The following is a 5,621-nucleotide window of genomic DNA, read 5'->3' as shown; positions in this document are numbered from 1 at the left end:
GAGTTATTAAGTATTGTACTCTATGTCCCTCTTTTCTCGCAGATTTACCTTCTTTGAAAAGAAAATGTTTTCCATTTGTTGATAACTTGATTTTTCTGGACTGGAATCACCTTTTTGACATCAAAAAACCTGTTTATCCCTTGTTGGTCAAAGAATTTTATGCAAACATGACTTACCATGAAGGAAGTGTGCATTCGTATGTAAAGGGCCGAGACATATTTTTAAATAATGAAACTATCAGTGATGCATTGAAGTATACTGATGTTGGGCCTTGTGCTTACACTTCAGTTAAGTGGGATGAAGGTGTTGGAATTTCTTATCATGATGCATTGGCTCACATCTATGAACATGTTTCTCTAATTGATGGTATTACACCCACTCACAAAGCCCTAGGATATGAGCGTGCTCAATTGCACCGAATGGTCAATCATGTTATTCTGCCTCAAAGCAGCTCATATCAAAGGGTTTCCTACACTAATACTCTTGTTTTATATGCCCTTCTCACCAAAACTGAAATTTCTTTTGCATACTTGATGGTTAGATATATGTTTGACTCTGTTAGGAGTGAAAAGGACAAAGCACTTCCTTATGGCATGTTTCTAACTTGCATATTTGAGCATTTTGGTGTTGACTTGACCAATGAGAAATATGAAAATAGACATTCATATCTAAAAGGGGGTGGTTCAGTGAAACAGAACAAAGGACCCACTAGATCTGAAAGAGTCGTCCTAGATGATGAAGATGAGGACTTTGTCCCTGAGGATTCTCCTGCTCCTTCCACCGAGGGTACTTCCATTTCCACTGGGAAGAAATCCACTCTGCTGAATGTGGTCAAGGATGTTGCTCAAGAGTTTGTCTCCCAATCGAATCACTTGATTGAATTGAGCAAAGAGCAAAGGAAGCTGGCTAGCAAGCATGAGAACTTCATGAAGAAATCTAGGGATAGAGTGGCTGTGCTCATGACCTTCATTGATAACCTTCACAATGATGAAGACATTGCCACTGATGTTGAAGAGGATGCTGCTTCAGAGGGGAATAGTTCTGATGCCTAGGATTTGTCTCATAAAAACTGCTGCTGCTACTCATTTTTTGTCTCATAAACTCTGTTTTATTTTGCTACTGTTTGCTCTACTTTTGTTGTCTTGGATGACTGTAATAACTTTGAACACTAATGCACTTATGGTAGTTTAGTTAGTATTTTGGACTGTGCACTAACCTTTCTTGCAGGGTTTATAGTGGTGTTTTTGTTATTCTTGCTTATTATCCACCCTTGATGACAAAAGGGGGAGTAATAGGAGCAATAGCTATTCTGACTAAAGCTACCTTTGTTTACGGTTTTTTTTTTTTTTTGTGGACTTTGTTTGACTGAAGCAGATTTTAAAAGCTTGATTTGCAAATATTGTGAATGAGGTTGGAAACTTGCTTTATATGTTGCTATCTTGACCCTGACCCTGTTGAGTTAAAGCTCTATTTTGGCCATTAAAACTATTACTGTTTGCTATACTTTTGGTTGGTACATAGCATCTGTTTGGTTCCATATAAGCATATGTAAACAAGAAAGAAGAGAAGAGCATAAATCCAGGGAGAGCTACTGTTGAAAAGGAAAGGGGGAGCAACACATTAGCAAGCAACATCATTCAAAGGGAGTTTCTAAAACCTTACTCAGACTCATTTCCTTCTTGACTATTGCTTAAATCATGTTTGTCATCAAGGGGGAGATTGTTGAGTTAAGAAATTAACTAAATTAATTAGTGATGACAAACATTATTTTTGGGCAAAATAAATAATTAGTGGTGATTAATTATATTTACTTATTAACTAATTGTTTATTGTTGCATGCCAAAATCTGTATTACAGCCCAATTTGAATGGAAAATAAAACAAGGCTAATGGGCTGAATGGTAAGTGAGAATAAAGAAAAGCCCAAGTCATTCATCTCAAACAAAATTCATCAAATAAGCATAGCAAGGCACCAACGGGCTGAAGTAGAAAAGAACCCGATCCAAGCCCGAAATTGTTTTCAATTTCCCACCATCTTGCTCCAACCAAAGCAACGTTCCTCTCCTCTCTAATCAAGTCACATCAAGACTTCAGAAAATTAAGAAAGAGAAAGAGAGAAAAAGCTTCCTCCATAAGCTAGTAACCAAAGAAGCAAGAGAGAGAGATTTCAAGCTTGGAGTACAGAAGCTATAGCAGAAAATATAATCCAAATCAAGCTTAAGAAAGGTAATCCATCTCATCTTACATGCATCAGATCTTCATCCCTTCTTCCCAACTCTCTGCTCTGTCTGAAAATGGCATTCAAGGGAAAGTTGATCTCTGTTCTTCACTGCTACAAATTCACGGTCACAAGAGATTCTTGGGGACCAAGTTGTATCTCTATGGTTCAGATTTGGTTGACCATTGGAAGAAAATTTCGGTTACTCCTATATGGTTTTCTACCAAGTTGGAGAAGTCAGAAGCAAAGTTTCCATTGTGAGGCTTAATGGGAAAAAGTGAGACAGTGGGTTGGTGAAGCTCAAGGCTCAAGGTATTGACCTTGGAAGAAGAACTCAGCCACATGCAAGGAGATAAAAGAAGCTTGTTGTTCATTCAGAAAGCAAGGAGAAAAAAACCAGAGTGTGAGAATAGTGTTCTGCAAAGAAGTTCCTCTACTTGGATAATGCTTTCTTTCAAAGAAGCATTCGGCCAATACTGAAGAACTGTATCTGAGGTTTGTGAATCTGGTTTTGCACATAGCAAAGAGGCTACTGATGAAGTCAATCTCCTTCATGTTTTACAGATTGTAATGTACTTTTCTATGTTTATCTTTCTGTAATTTCTTGTGAGAAAAGGCATACTGGGAGAGCTCAAGTAAAAGCCATGAGTTGAAAAAGGCTGAGTAAAACACTTGAGAGAAAAGCCTAGAGTTATTTTCAGATTTCTTTAGGTGTGTTTATGTCTTGTATCCTGTACCTGTGAGGTATCCCTTTCTTAGTTGGGTTAGCACTAAGAGGTATAGTTAGGTATTAGCATAGCCAATATCAAGTTAGGTTAGAACTTGAGTGTGAAAGGATTGGGTCAATCCTGTGTTATTAGTGTATGTAATACTGTTAACTATAGTGAAATTCTTCCATAGTTGTGGAGGAGACTGGATGTAGGTTGCATAGCACAAGGCAGCCGAACCAGGATATATGCTGGTGTTAGCTTTTCTCTTCTCTGCTGTGTTCTGTTTTCTGATATTCATGAGACAAAAATAAATTCTCATAAATTTCCGCTGCTAAGTTAAAACAGAATCAGAATTACAAATCTGTTTTAAAAGGGTAATAACAGCAACAAAAAGGAAGGCATAGATTCAACCCCCCTTCTCTAAGCCTACCACAACCTTCAAATCATATCAATATTATTCTCACACCAATTTTGTAGGGGTGAATGCAGATCGGATCAGATATGGACAAAATCTCAATCCGATCCGCACTAAAATTATCGGATCTAATATCCACAATTTTTAAGCTTTAGATCCGATCGGATCAGATTGGGATAGGTCAAAAAAACCTAACCCGACATCCCCAACTAATCCGACCCACCTATCTTTCCTAATCGATGCTACCTGCTGCGCTAAAACACCACCAATACTTCCTCCTTGTTGCTGGAAATGTCCTTCCTTTTCGCAATGAGCTCCGGCGATGCCATTGACTACGATGATCGAAGATAATTCGTTCCGTGTCACTTCAAGAATGCCGAAAAGATCTTTGTCACCACCAAAGAGCTTCGACGTGAATCCTTTGCGTAGCCGTCTTTGTTAATGCCAAAGACAAAGGCGCCATGACATGGATCAAAAGAGGTCGTTACAAGAACATTTGACCATTGTCCAAATACACAACCCTAAGGGACGCTTTTGCCGCATAGCTCCCCAAACCTAAGTCCAACAGCAATTCTCGCCGGCCAAATTGAAGAGTCCCTTGCCCCCCATGACCTCCTTCTTCCAATCCTTTGAAGAGAAAGCTCATCGCCAATGCTTTTGTTGAAAACTTAGTCCCCACTAGATTCTCTAAACCGTTTGTTTTTCTTGTTCCTGATCTTCTTATTATTCTCCTTGATGATGAATTTTTGCATCCTCTGTCACATGGCGGTGTTCGAAAAACTGTTCTCCCAGAAAGGGAGCGGCGACGCCAGTTCCATCGAGTTCTGCAGATAAAAGCACTTTTAGAGAATGCGATTGGAGAATTAGAAGAAGATGAGAGTTTGTGATTTGGGGTTCGTGATATGTGCTGCTTCATCAGTGGGGGTGTATATTTTGTATGGTAATGACATGATGGTAGAATGCGAAAGAGAGGAGAAAGGGGTTTTTTTCTGCTAAGTGTTCAGAACTTCGCAGATAGAATAAAGAGTTGAGAGAGGTTTTTTTATTGTTAAAAGTATTTTTAAAAAGATTTTTAATAGAGTTAATGATAGAATTAACAGTAGGATAACATTGATGCGATTTTAAAACGTTAGGGATACAAATAAGATTATTAAAACGTTAGAGACAAATTTAAGACATACCCCAAACGTTGAGGACAAAAATGATACTTTACTCTACAATCAATTATTGATTATTAATTATGTTATCTTCTTTAACTAGTTAATTTCACAGCATATATATTAATAATATTAAGTCTATTTTCTAATGCAAATATGTTAAATTTGATAAATCATCGGCATGAGAAAAAAAAGGGTGCAAACTACATAATTTTCACATTTTTTTTTAATCAGAAATGGTAGACGCCATTAGAATTTATTATTTTTTATCACTATTTTTAGTCATCATCTCAATTCTTTTAGTTTATTAATGATTCTCTAATATTCTTCCTTTTTAATTTCATGATGGATTGTGACGGTATTAAACTCCTAATTTAAAAAAAATGCACTAAATTGCGACAATTCTAAACCGCTACAAATCAGTTTATTATTTAGTGACAGTTATGCTAATAATTGCTGGTAACCACGGCAAATCCTAATATCCGCAACTTAAAGGTAGCGATCCTTAAGCAGGTGGTAATCATTTTGCTAAAACCGCCACAAAATCCTAAAAAAATCATCATTAATTCCTGCTTCCCATGTAGTGATAGGTAAAAGTGTAAAACCCATATACATGCACATGATTGAAGGCGGAAGCCCATCCCTACGCAATAAAGATTCTGCCACATACTTTGACTATCACAATCCCTAAGTCTCAAGGCAAAATTCCATTCCTATCAGATAATCCATGCACCTCACGAGCTTAGTGTTGTTTTTTAATTTTCTGATATATAAAACATGCATCTAAAATATCAGACATGTATTTATGATTTATTTTTTAATTCATTTTGAATTGCTCTACCCATGATACATATATAATCAGGTTCTGCACCTAATAAATGGGTACAAATCTACTAGCCTACTGCCCAACTACTATAAATTAATCTTGCAAAGGGTTGGAACTTGGAACACATCCATTGGTGCCATTTTTGACAAAATTGTCACATTAATCTAGCTTATGAAAGATTTCAATATAGTTTTGTCCTATAAAATTAAAACAAAATATAATTTAGGAATATTTTTTTAAATTTTTTACAAAATTTTAAAAATAAAAAATATATTTTATCCTAAAAAAATATATAA

The sequence above is a fragment of the Arachis ipaensis genome, chromosome B04 (genome assembly GCF_000816755.2).
Source record: "Arachis ipaensis cultivar K30076 chromosome B04, Araip1.1, whole genome shotgun sequence".
NCBI classification, from domain to species: domain Eukaryota; kingdom Viridiplantae; phylum Streptophyta; class Magnoliopsida; order Fabales; family Fabaceae; genus Arachis; species Arachis ipaensis.
Note: the sequence above shows the minus strand (reverse complement) of the source record.